This window comes from Pipistrellus hanaki (assembly GCF_964339955.1).
Source record: "Pipistrellus hanaki genome assembly, chromosome: 9".
Classification (NCBI taxonomy): domain Eukaryota; kingdom Metazoa; phylum Chordata; class Mammalia; order Chiroptera; family Vespertilionidae; genus Pipistrellus; species Pipistrellus hanaki.
The window spans coordinates 11,839,329-11,853,846 of record NC_140511.1 but is presented as its reverse complement, the minus strand read 5'-3'; the positions used below and the strand labels follow the sequence as shown (position 1 = coordinate 11,853,846).

Below are 14,518 nucleotides of genomic sequence, written 5' to 3'. Positions count from 1 at the left end.
CTAACTCCCTATCCCTCTCAATTCCTCTCTGTAAAAAATCCATAAAATATATTTTTTAAAAAGAAAAAGAAAATATGACCCATATATATGCTGTCTATAAGAGACCTACCTTAGAACAAAGGACTCACACAGACTGAAAGTGAAGGGATGGAAAATATTTTTCTGGAAAATGAAAATGAAAAAAAAATGCTGGGTAGCAATACTTATATCTGCCAAATAGACCTCAAAGAAGACATAACAAAATACAAGGAAGGACACTTCATAATATTAAAGGGATCGATACAACAAGAGGCTATAACTCTGGTAAACATATATGCACCCAATACAGGAGCATCTAAATATATTAAGAAACTTCTGGAAGATATCAAGGGAGATATAGACAGCAATATAATCATAGTAGGGCACTTTATTACTCCAGTGACGTCACTGGATAAATCTTCTAGACAAAAAAATCAGCAAGAAAACAGCAAAATTAAATGACACCTTCAGAACATTCCACCCCAAAGCTATGGAATATACCTTCTTCTCAAGTGCACATGGGACATTTTCAGAGATAGGCCACATGTTAGGACACAAGCTAAGTCTCCACAAACTCAAGAAGATTCAAATCAGCCAAAACCGGTTTGGCTCAGTGGTAGAGCGTGGGTCTGGGGACTGAAGGGTTCCAAGTTCGATTCCGGTCAGGGGCATGTATGTTGGTTGTGGGCACATCCCCTGTGGGAGGTGTGCAGGAGGTGGCTGGTCGATGTTCCTCTCTCATCGACGTTTCTAGCTCTCTATCTCTCTCCCTTCCTCTCTGTAAAAAAATCAATAAAAAATATATTAAAAAATAAATAAATTAAAAATTAAAAAAAATAAGAAAATTCAAATCATATCAAGCAACTTCTCAGACCACATGGTATGGAATTAGAACTCAGCTACAATAAAAACTATCAAAACAATAAAATACATGGAAGCTAAATAGTAGGCTAAATAATGAATTGATTACCAAAGAGATCAAAGAAGAAAAAAAAAAAATCCTGGAAACAAATAAAAATGAACACAGAACAATCCAAAATTTATGGGACACAGTGAAAGCAGTCCTAAGAGGGATGTTCATAGCACTATTTTCTCAAAAAATAAGAAAAACTGGTAAGAAGTTATCTAGCACTGCAACTTAAAGAATTAGAAAGAAAATCCCAGAACAAATAGAAGGAAGGAAATAATAAAGAGCAGAGCCCAGCAGCTGTGGCTCAGTGGTTGAATGTTGACCTATGAACCAGGAGGTCACAGTTTGATTCCTGGTCAGGCCACATGTCCAGGTTTCAGGCTCAATCCTCAGTGTGGGGTGTGCAGAAGGAAGCTGATCAACTATTCTTTCTCATAATTTATATTTCTATCTCTCTCCCTCTCCCTTCCTTTCTGAATATATATATATTAAAGACCAGAGCAGAAATAAATGATATACTAGTAGAAACAAACAAATAAAATAATTCAAAAATCAATAAAACCAAGCTTTCTCCTTTTTTCAAAAGGAGAAACAGGATTGATGAACCTCTAGCCAGGCTCAACAGGAAATAAAAAGAGAGGACCCAAATAAACAAAATCAGAAACAAAAGAGGTGAGTAACAACTGAACCCACAGAAATATAAAAAAGTTGTAATAAAATACTATATTGACTTCATTCCAACAAACAAAACAACCTAGACTAAATGGACATATTTAGAAATATACAACCTTCCAGAACTCAATCAGGAAGAATCAGAAAACCTGAATGAGCCAATATCTACTGGTGAAATCGAAGCAGTAGTAAAATAAAATAAATAAATAAACTAACTAACTAATTCCCAGCAAACAAAAGCTCTGGTCCAGATGGATTCACTGGGGAGTTTTACCAAATCTTCAAGGCGAACTAACACCTCTACTCCATAACCATTCCAAAAATTTCAAGAGAAAGGAACACTTCCAAACCTTTTCTATGAGGCCAGCATCACCTTAAATCTAAAACCAGATAAAGACATGACAAAGAAAGAGAACTGCAGGCCAATATTCCTGATGCACATAAATGCTAAAATTCTCCACAAAATTTTAGCAAACCAGATTCAGCAATAAATTAGAAAGATCATACATTATGACCAGTGGGATTTATTTTGGGGATGCAACACCGGCACAATATTCACAAATCAATAAATATGATACAGCACATGAACAGATTGCAAGATAAAAATCACATGATCATATCAATCCATACAGAAAAAGCATTCACAAAATCTAACACCCTTTTTTGATAAAAACTCTCAACAAAGTGGGAATAGAAGGAACATACCTCAACATAATAAAGGCCATATATGACAAACCTACAGCCAACATTATACTCAATGGGCAAAAACTAAAATCATTTACCCTTAGTACAGGAAAAAGCTAGTGATGTCCTCTTTCACCACTCTTGTTCAACATAAATCTGAGAAAGTCCTGGCCATAGCGATCAGAGAAGTAGAAGAAATAATAGGCATTCAAATTGGTAAAAAGAAAATAAAACTCTCAATATTTGCAGGTGACATGCTACTATACATAGATTATCCTAAAGACTCCATCAAAAAACTACTAGATTTAATAAATGAATTCAGAAACGTAGCAGGATACAAATTAATACCCCAAAATCAATGGCTTTTTTATACACCAATAGTGATCTACCTGAATAAGAAACTAAAAGAAAACAATCTTATTTACCATTGCCACAAAATAATTAAGATACTTAGGAATAAACTTAACCCAGGAGGTAAAGGACCTATATTCAGAAAACTACAGGAAGTTGAAAAAAGGGGATAGAGGAAGATATAAATTAGTGGAATAATATGTTCATGGATTGGTAGAATCAACATCATTAAAATGTCCACGTTACCCAAAGTAATCTATAGATTCAATGCAATAAATTCATATTTCACAGACCTAGAACAAACACTCCAAAAATGTATATAGGATCAAAACGACTCCGAATAGCTACAGTAATCTTGAGAAAGAAGAAAAAAGTTGGAGGAATCACAATATCAGATATAAGTTATACTACAAAGCCACTCTACTCAAAACTGCCTGGTACTGGCACAAGAACAGGCATATAGATCAATGGAACAGAACAGGGAAGCCAGTATGGTTAATTAATATTTGACAAAGGAGGCAAGAACATACATTGGAGCAGAGACAGTCTCTTCAATAAATATTAATATTGGACAGATACATGCCAAAAAATGAAACTAGACCACCAACTTACACCATACACCAAGAACAAACTCAAAATGAATTTAAAAAACTTCTATACAGAAAAAAACAAAAACAAACGAACAAAAAACATACACACACACACCCATCAACAAAATAATAAAAGAGCCCACTACATAGGAGAACATATTGGCCAATGATATATATGATAAGGGGTTAATCTCCAAAATATATAGGGATCTCATACAACAAAAGGAAGACAAACAATCCAAATTGAAAAATGGACAAAGGACCCAAATAGACACTTCTCCAAAGTGAACATACGGGAAGCCTAGAGACATATGCAAAAATCAGTCACTAATGATCTGAGAGAATGATTTAGAGGTTATTGCAGTATGATAGACTAGACAAGAGGTGATTGGTTTGGACTAGAGCAATATAGAGATACAATCAAAGTATAAATGAGATAGAACAGACTTGGTTTTAACTAAAGGGGACAGACAGAGCTGTCAAAGGTGACTCACAGGTTTCTGATATGAACAACTGGACAGACAGAGATGGTAACCAGCCTCTGGGATGACCCCAATGAGCCTCATCTCCTGGTATTTACACTCCTGTGTAATTCCATTCCACACTGAATCATGGGTAGCCTGTGTAAACAATAGAATACTGACCAAGTATTTACCTTATGAGGTTGAGTCATGAAAGATATTATAGCCTTCTCCTTGCTCTCTTTTGGATTATCTGCTCTGGGACAAGCCAACCACTGTGTTGTTAGGACATTCAAGCAGCTCTAAGAAGCCTTGTGGAGAAGTTCATGTGTGAAGAAACTGAGGTGTCCTACCAACTTGGCAGCCAGATGAGTCACTATCTTGGAAGGGGATCTTCCATTTGAGCTCTCAGATGACTGCAGCCCTCGCTAAAATCTTGACTGCAAACTCATGAGAGAGTTTAAGCCAGCATCACCCAGCTAAACTAATCCCAAATTCCCAACCCACAGGAACTGTGAAACAAAAAAACGTTTACTGTAGCTTTAAACCACCAGATTTTTTGATAATTTGTTTCATAGCAATAGAAAACTAATTCAACATTAGTGCCAGGTTTGGGTTTTTTGAAGGATGGGTAATGATTTTGTTTTGGGCATGTTTAGTTTCAGATGCCATCTAAGTAGAGATAGTGAGTAAACAATCCTATATAACAAAAGCCTAATATGCTAAGTGTCCAACCTTACAACTGTATGACCAGTTGCTGTGATGTGCACTGACCACCAGGGGCAGACACTCGACTGGTATGTTAGCTTGCTGCTGGGGTCCGGCTGATCAGGACTGAACGAGAGGGGCCAGACATGCCCTGGAGCCTTCCCTGGCTGGCCAACCTCCCACAGTCGCTCCCTGGCTGGCACCCATCAACCCTGATCAAGACTGGGTGAGATGGGCAGGCACGCCCTAGAGCCCTCCCGCATCAGTGGGGTCCCTCGGCCTGGCCTGCAGGGATTGAGCCGAAACCGGCTCTCCAATATCCCCTGAGGAGTCCCGGATTGCAAGAGGGCCTCTAGTTACACATAAATATCTGAAGCTCAGAAGAAAGCTGGATGTGGAATTTAAATTTTGGGAGTCCTTATATTATGGATGTTATTAAAAACCAAGAAAGAGTGTGAAGATACAGAAGAGAAGAGAGCAAGAAAGGCTCTGGGAGAAATGACAACTGAGCCCAGTGCTGTTAAATGACTAGGGGTTAGCCTAGAGAGGAGCTGGAATATGAACTGGAGGTGGGAAAGGTGATTTCAGGGCATACAGGAAGCTAGGATGTGAATAAACCACTTGTGGGGAGTGGTGTCCATTTAAGGCTATTTCCAAGTGTCTTCTGATTGAACCATAAAGTTCTGTCTATATATATCCCCTTTCCAAAGCCATCCCTAGTTTGGTGTTAAAGGGTAAAAGAGATTGCAACATAAATATAAACAAAATATTTGTGGTTAATGAAAGACACACATGCAATAAAAGAGTCTATTTTGCAGATGAAAAAAATAAAATTAGCAATAACAAAGGAGTTAGTAATGCATTCTGTGCCTCCTCAAGACTCCTTTCATAAGCCAAGTGGTTTGAGAAACAGGTGACTCTTATTTCTCTGTATGTCCTGGTTGCTACATTGTAGCTACATTACAAGTAAATATTTTACATTTATATATGGAATAAGACATAAAAAGTGGCATAGAAAATACCAGGAGGGATTTCAGATATGAGTTAGATTGTCAGGATCAAATAAGAAGCACAGGGGAAGTAACGTATAGATATTTACAGGCACTCTCTACTATGAGATTCGCCCAGATGGCAGAGTCTGCGCACACAATCCCTGTGTTCGCAGGGAAGAGGAATGTGTTCTCTTCTCTGGCCTCAGACATGTGAAAAAGGATTAATTCAGCTACCTAGTTTTTGAAATTTAATGGATGTATTTATGGAAGAATATTAGAAATGACTGATCTTGGTTCAAAAACTATAAATTTCCTTAACCTGGACTATGTTTTCAAAAATTCAAGATGTATTTAGCAAAGCAAGGGAAAATAAATTCAGGCTACTAGTTTGGCAGCTGGTCTGGATACAGTATTTTGCTCTGTTTATTCTGTCAGGAAGCCAGTTCCATTTGATTAAATTCTGAAATTAGAATGCATGCACTCTGGAAGATACCAGGCAGCTTCATGCTTTTACCCATATGGAAAATGTGATTAAGGAAATGAACTCAACGGCTGTAGCATCAGAAGAGATCAATGCAGCAGCTGTATTCAACTAGACTCAATGGGCTAGACATTTACTTTATTAAAATGGATGGCTTTACCGTAGAAACTGTGGCCACATCACAGAACTGCCACATTGCTCCCAACTCAGCCCGAGGAAGGAGCCAAGTGAAACTGGCATCAAATGTCATGGCAGCGGTGCAAATGCAGAGCCACTCTCATGCCACAAAACTCAAATTTAGCCAAAAGGAGAGATAATCAAAGAATTTATATGCATAGCCTTCCCACATCAACATACTGGATTATTTTTAAATTGCTGGTATGTCCCAATTTGGCAAGTTTTACAGCAATCCTCCCCAACAATCCTGAAATTCTCTGTGGGGTGACAATGTCTTTGGCTTTGCCTGAAATGAAGTAGGCCATGAATAATAATGTATAATATATGTGAAATACTGTCAGAGTCCAGATAACCTAGGCCAAGTCAAGTAGAGAAATAAGTTAGCCACAGAAGAATATGTGTAATATAATACCATTTATATTATTTTTAATTATTATTATTTTTTTATTTTATTGATTTTTTACAGAGAGGAAGGGAGAGAGATAGAGAGCCAGAAACCTCGATGACATCGACCAGCCGCCTCCTGCACACCCCCTACCGGGAATGTGCCTGCAACCAATGTACATGCCCTTGACCAGAATCGAACCTGGGACCTTTCAGTCCACAGACCGACGCTCTACCACTGAGCCAAACCGGTTTCGGCTATATTATTTTTAATTTTTAAAATGTCTTCTTTCAGTTGTGCTACTAAGTTATTTTATAGTTTTTAGGCTGTTGTTTTTTGCCCTGGCCAGGTGGCTCAGTTGGTAGGAGCCTCATCCTCTTTATCAAAAGGTTGCAGGTTTGATTCCTGGTCAGGCCACATATTTAGGTTTCAGGTTTGATCCCAGCCAGGGTGCATATAGGAGACAACCAGCTAATGTTCAATGTTTCTATCTCACATCGTTTAAAAAATATATATATTTCAGAGAGGAAGGGAAAGGTAGAGAGAGACAGAAACATCATAGATGAGAATCATTGATAGACTGCTCCTACATGCCCCCTACTGGGGACCGAGCCCACAACTCCTGTATGTGCCCTTGAGTAAAATTGAACCTGGGACCCTTGAGTGTGCAGGCTGATGTTCTATCTACTGATAACCAGCTAGAATTACACTGCACTTCTTAAACTCAGCTATCATACCATATACTTATTTTAAAACAGTAAAACATTTCCATGTTACATTTAAAGATACACTAGGGCTACATATGTAATAAAAGTAGTATTAAAACTAAAGCAAGGGATACAAACATCAAAGTCAGGGGCTATTGCATCAGGTGGGAGGAAGTGATGTGAATATAAGTAATCAAAATGGTAAACAGAAGGGATTTTAAGAGTGGGGCAATATTTTAAGTTGGGTGGTAAGTACACAGGTATTGGTTTCAGTTTATATAAACTATTTTTACATAGTATTGTGTAATGTTTTAAAAATCAACATCTGTCACCCTGGCCAGTGTGGCTCAGTTGGTTGGAGCATCATTCCATACACTAAAAGGTCACAGATTTTATTTCCTGTCAGGGCACATACCTAGGTTGTGGGTTCAATCCTCCAATGTTTCTCTTTCTCTGTCATTCTCTTCCTTTCTCTCTCTCTAAAAACAAACAAAAACATAACGAAAGCAAACAAACAAATTAAACAAGCAAGGAACCTGGAAGCCACTCTGGATTTGGCCACCAGCTGCCAGTAGCACAGCACAGTCTCCAAGTGTATGGGCTCTAAGGGCAGGTGCCCTTTCAAAGCGGAATCCCCACTCCCCCACTACATGGTTCTGTAGACTGGGGCAGCTACTAAAATTCTCTCCAAACTAAGGCATGCAGAAGAAATCCAGCTGTTTGTCAATTTTGTTTGTATGTTCATCCGAGGCTATTTCTTCATTGATTTTTAGAGTGGGAGAAAGAGAAAAACATCCATGTGAAACACATCGATTGGTTGCCTCCTATATATATGTCCTGACCAGGGCCCTGGCCAGGAAGGAGCCTACAAATGAGGTGTGTGCCCTTGACCAAAATAGAACCCAGGACCCTTTGGTCCGCAGGCTGAAGCTATATCCACTAAGTCAAACCACCTAGGGCCATTTGTCAGTTTTGTACTGTCCTCCATCTAAGAATGGTTTGTACAATTTTTAAGCGGTTAGAAAAACTGCCCTCAACGACTGTCATTGAACTTTTGCTATGGGCTTGATAATATTTCTCAATGAATTAAACCTAAAGCTATAAGGCAAACAGCACTTACACACCAAACTTATACTGTAGTAAAGTCATCCCAACAGCTAACATTGTTTGAATCACAAGTGATCTAAAGCTGTGTTATATACTTGCTGTGCTGTTACTAACCAATTTGCAGTACATCCATTTTCTGAATTCAAACTACATTCCAACAGCGTCTTTCAGACATGGGTGTAAGTAAAAAGAAAATGTCCATATTTCAAAAACCCATTTAACTGTGCATTGAGGAGCTCCCACCTAAACTTCAGTGGAAAGCAATTAACCTGCAACATATTGACATGCTAAAAGGTAAATATTGAGAATAATTTAATAGAATTGTATAAATGCCTTGCAATGAATATGCTCTATTAAAACCCTATGCTCATGGGCTGGTATCAGTATTTAGCAACACCTATGACAGAAAACTTCAGACATTTTCAAAGATAAAATACATAACATCTCACTTAAAATCACATGAGCTGTGCCAGATATTTAAGCATGAGCTACCTGTAACTCCAGTCATTGCTCCATCTCCTTCATAAATCTTTACTTTTCTTGGCTGAAAAAAAAAAATGACATTAATAGATGAGCATTTGCTATTGATTTTGATGATAGAAAACACTAACTTTAACTCCAATTAAGGGAAATGATATCCCTCCAAAATAATTCTACCTTCTGTTTAATCATATTAGCATTATAAAAAGACTAGAGGCCCAGTGCACAAAATTCATGCACTTGGGGGTCCTCAGCCTGGCCTGTGCCCTCTTGCAGTTTGGGAGCCCTCAGGAGATGTCCGACTGCCAGCTTAACACTCACGCTGCTGCACTTGCTAAGCCCTTAAGGTTTCTGGCTGAGTGGTACTCCCCCTGTGGAAGTGCACTGACCACCAGGGGGCAGCTTCTAATTGAGCATCTGCCCCCCTGGTGGTCAGTACACGACATAGGGACTGGTCATTCTGCCATTCAGTCGATTTGCTTATTAGCCTTTTATTATATAAGACTAGAGGCCCAGTGCATGAAATTTGTGCACAAGGGGGCTGTCCCTAAGCCCAGTCTGCACCCTCTCCAATCTGGGACCCCTCAGGGGATGTCTAACTGCCGGGTTAGGCCTGATCCCACCGGACATCCCTCTCACAATCCAGGACTATTGGCTCCTAACCACTTGCCTGCCTGGCTGCCTGATTTCCCCTAACCACTCTGCCTGCCAGCCTGATAGCCCCCTAACCACTCCCCTGTTGGCATGATTGACACCTAACCGCTCCCCTGCTGGCCATTTTGTGACAATGTGGGGGCGGCCATCTAGTGATGGTGTGGGGCAGTGATCTTGGAACAATGTGGGGGTGGTCACCTTGTGATGACATAGGGCAGCCATTTTGTGATGATGTTCCTCTCTCTTGGATTTTTTGAATGGTTTGAGGAGTATAGGTATTTTTTCTTTGAATGTTTGGCAAAACTCCCCTTTAAAGCCATCCAGCCCCAGGGTTTTCTTTGCTGAGTTTTCTTTTATTATTGTTTCTATTTCATCAGTTGTTATTGGCCTACTCAGGTTTTCTGATTCTTCCTCTTTGTTTGGAGGTTTTATTTTTCTAGGACTTTGTCCATTTCATCCACACTGTCCAGCTTCTTGGCATATAGTTGTTCATAGTATTTTCTTACAATCCTTTGTATTTATGTGGTATCACTTTCCTTTCTGATTTTATCTTTTGGTGCCTTTCTCTTTGCTTCTTAATGAGTCTGGCTAATGATTCATCAATCTTGTTTGTCTTTTCAAAAAACCCATTCTTTATATCATTTTTTTTTTAGTCTCTATGTAATTTATTTCTGCTCTAATCTGTATTATTTCCTTCCTTCTACTTACTCCAGGCTTTTCTTGTTATTCTCCTTCTAGTACTTTAAGTTGTAGCATTAAATATTTTATTAATTTTTCTTGTTTTTTTTGTTTGTTTGTTTGTTTTTAGGTAGGCCTGTAGAGCTATGAACTTCCCTCTGGGCTGCTTTCACTGTGTCTTATAGTTGTGTGTTCATTTTCATTTGTTTCCAGGAAGTGTTTTTATATTTTTCTTGATCTCTTTGGTAACCTATTCATTGTTTAATAACATGCTATTTAGCCTCCATGTGTTTGAATATTTTTTTGGTGTTTTTAGTGTAGTTGATTTCTAATTTCATTCCACTGTGATCTGAGAAGATGCTTGGTATGATTTCAATCCTCTTGAATGTGCAGATATTTATTTTGTGTCCTAACATGTGGTTTATCTTTATGAATGATTCATGTGCCATTTAGATGAATGTATATTCTGCATCTTTGAGGTGAAATGTTTTATAAATGTCAGTTAACTCCATCCTATCCAATGTGTCCTTTAGAGTCATTATTTCTGCCCTAACTAGTTTGGCTCAGTGGATAGAGCATTGTCCTGTGGACTGAAAGGTCCCAGGTTCGATTCCAGTCAAGGGCATGTTCCTTGGTTGCAGACACATCCCCAGTAGGAGGTGTGTAAGAAGCAGTTGATTGATGATTCTCTCTCTTCAATATTTCTAACTCTATATCCCTCCTTCTTCCTTTCTGTAAAAAAATCAATAAAATATGTTTTTAAAAAATACTAGAGTCACTATTTAAGGAAATTAATTTTTTAATTTAATTAAATTTAATTTTAAAAATCAGTTAATTTTTTTGTCTGGAAGATCTAACCTGTGAAGTCAGTGGGATATTAAAGTCCACTACTATGGCTGTGTTGTCAATTTCTCCTTTAAAGTCCTCCAGAAGTGTTTTTATATATTTTGGTGCTTCTATATTAGATGCCTGTTTGTTTACCAGGGTTGAATTGATCCCTTTAGTATTAGTATTTCAGTGACATTTGTTGTCTCTTGTGATGGCCTTCATTTTGAAGTGTATTTTGTCAGAAACGAGTATTTCTAATCCAGATGTTTTTTCTTTTCCATTTGCATGAAAAATTTTTTCCCCATCCCTTCACTCTCATCTTGTGTGAGTCTTTTGTTCTGAGGTGGATTTCTTGTAGACAGCATATAGTTGGGTCATACTTTTTATTCATTTAGCTACCCTATGTCTTTTGATTGGAGCATTTAATCCATATACATTTATAGTTACTATTGATACTTATTGACATTTTAATTCTGTATGCCTAGGTTTCTCTATTTCTTCTTCTCATTACTTCAGTACCTTTAGCATTTCTTGTAATGCTGGCTTGGTGGTGATGTACTCCTTTAGCCTTTGGTCTTGGAAGCTCTTTATTTCACTATTTTGAAAGATAGTCTTGTTGGATCTTGGTTTCATTACCTTGAGTACTTCATTGCCATTCTCTTCTGGCCTGTCAAGTTTCTGATGAGAAATCAGGTGTCAGCCTTATGGGAGCTCCTTTGTAGATAATAGTTTGCTTTTCCCTTGCTGCCTTTAAGATTCTGTTTGCCTTTAATTTTTGGCATTTTAAATAGGATGTGTCTGAGCATGGGTCTGTTTGGGTTCTTCTTGCTTAGGACTCTCTGTCCCTCATGAACTTGTATGACTTTTTCGTTTACTAGATTAGGGAAGTTTTATGCCATTATTTCTTCAACCACTTACTCTATCCCTTTCTTCCTTTCTGCCTCTTCTAGCACACTTGCTATTCAAATATTGTTACATTTCATGGTGTCCCATAGCTCCCTTAAGCTCTCCTCCTGATATATATATATACACACACACAATATATATATATATATATCCTTCCTTTTTTATTCTGATTGTGTGATACTTTCAACTCTGTCTTCTAATTCACTGATTCGATCCTCACCTTCCCCTAATTTGCTGTAGATTCCTTCCAATGTTTTCTTTTACAATATTTGTGCTATTTCATTATTTATTTCTGTTTTCATAGTTATTATATTTTTTTCTCATGCTGTTGAGCATGTTTACCATCATTATTCTGAACTCTATATCAGGTAAATTTCTTATTTCCATTTCATATATCTCTTCTTCTGAATAATTCTTTTGTTCTTTCATTGGGGTTTTTCTTTGTCTCCTCATTTTGGCTCCATTTAGATTTGTGACTATGTATTATGTAGATCTGCTATGCTTCTCAAATACTAGTGCAGGACAGTGTCAAAAGCTGTTTTGACTTATTAGAGCAGGAAAAGACTCAAAGCCTCCAGAGACTGCCTCTGCCTACAGACTGATAGGATTCCATCTTGAAAAACTCTCAGGCAATCATCCACAGATGTGGTGAGTTGTTGTTTTTTTAAATAGGGTGGGGCAATTGCTTCTGCCTGGATGCTAATTGTTATTCTCAGTCTTTTAATGGGCCTCAGAAACTGTGTACCATGGGCAAGGTGTTTTTCAATATGGTGGGTCAACTGTCTTTCCCCCAGGCAAAGCCACCTGTATTGCAAATTTCTGCATAAGATGACTTCTGCAATGTGAAGGAATGACTCAGCACAGGAAACTAGGGTATCTGCCTTCTGAGCTCTAATCCCAGAGCCCCCAATCATGGCTTCTGTTCACACAGCTCCAGTCCCTCTAATGGAAACAAGGTGAGTGGCTCCACAGGGAATTTTGTGCATTAGCCCTTTAAGAGAGTGCCTTCCCTCCAGCCATCTCTCCCTGACAGACAGCAACCCCACTGCTTTTTACAGCCAGATGTTGTGTGGGCACCCTTCTCAGTTATGGTGCTCTCTGCTGGGGGCCCCATCTTGGGAATTAGACCCAGAGTTCTCACTGGCAATCCCCCACAACTGAGATATCTCTCCAGAGCTTTAGTTGCAGCATGTGGGATTCTGGCCAGCTCTTTTGCACCTCCGCCCCTTTTCCCAGTCTCTACACCATCTCCACTTTCTGTTCTCTGTTATCAGGGATCTCTCCAGTGCATCTTCCATTGAGTAGTCAGGAAGTTTTTCTGTAGTGTAGTTGTAATTCCAGTTTAGTCCTGGGAATGTGTCTGTGCAGCATCCACTTACTTTGCCACCATTTTTAATTTAGAACCCCTCTTATTAAAAATAGAAGATCCATAGACAGTTTTGCTAAGTGGATAGAGCATTGGCTCAGTGGATTAAAGGGTCCCAGATTCAATTGTGATCCAAAAAGGCACATAAAACTTATTGCCTATCATGTAATCTGATCCCCACATTGGTTTCTCCCATCTCCATGTAATCTTCCTTACTTTCCCTTCTTAATTTCAAATGCATAAAAGAAGCTGAAAAACTGTTATTCTCTGCATTTGAGATCTTGTAAGACAGGCTAGTAAGCCAGGGCAAGTGGAATAGGGAAACTGAGACAATAGTTAAATGGCTAAGCAGTTTACAGCCATCTAGTAAAAAAAAAAAAAAAAAAAAAATCCTATCTTCCCTAACCAAAGATGCTTAAGAGTAAATGGTTTATATTCCTCCCCACCCAGAGGATAAATAGCTTAAATCACCGTATTCAGAGAAATAGCAAAAATCCAATTAGTGGTGCCATTTGTGCCAACCAAGAAAGGATAAAGTTAAGGGAATAAATCTAATTTTGGTGCATTAGCATAAAGCTGATGAATATTCTATTGATTATCTCCCCTAAGACCTCCCCTGAACTCCAAGCCTTTTTTTTTTTTTTTTTTTTTTTTAATATGTTTTTATTTCAGAGAGAAAGAGAGTGCGAAAGATAGAAACATTGATCTTGCTGCCATATTACTCAGGCTTGTCCCAGCAACTAGTTAAATTTAGATTCTTAAAGAGATTACAATTCCTGCCCTTGCTTTCCTATAATGTTCCATTTTTGGATTTTGATTCTAAGGCGATTGCCTATCTATAAAGTTCATTCAATCATTTAACAGGCATTCATTAATGTGTACTCTTTAGACACTTAATAGGTACAATTACAGTATAAATTTAAATATGTCATCTGCCCTTGGGGAGCTTCAATGTAATAGGGAAGATAAAACTTAGATTATACCTCTATCCCTAGGTATGAAGTCTCACCTCAAATACATGAGGGAGGAGTCTCCAAGGAAAGAAAAAAATTGAAGTGTTAAATATGAAAGACAGCTGCTAGGCAGACAGAATTATCAGACATTCACCACACTTTTCCAGCTCTATATGTCAATAAAGTCCATTTTTTGCTTGACCTGATTAAAATGGATGTGTGCTTTGCAATGTAAAGACCCTTGACCAATCTGGATGGCAAAAAATGAGACAAGCAATTTAGTTAAAGGGACTAGAATAGCATAGACACAGGTAGAAACAAGCACCAACCATCTGAGGAAAAGAATGAATAAGGATGGCAATACAACTTGGTCAGATTATGGAAAGTCTTGAAAGTCTGTTTATGGACTG

General features: G+C 38.2%; 1 long non-coding RNA gene across 1 annotated transcript in view; it reads right to left on the bottom strand.

The window, feature by feature from the left end:
- Positions 1–14,518, bottom strand: part of LOC311627432 — a 36,774-nt gene extending 22,256 nt beyond the window's left edge. Inside the window, exons 1-3 of the long non-coding RNA XR_014795908.1 lie at positions 14,165–14,518; positions 8,736–8,787; positions 7,552–7,615 (exon numbers count right to left, since the gene is read on the bottom strand). This is a non-coding gene — a long non-coding RNA (uncharacterized lncRNA). The remainder of the gene's footprint in view (positions 1–7,551; positions 7,616–8,735; positions 8,788–14,164) is intronic.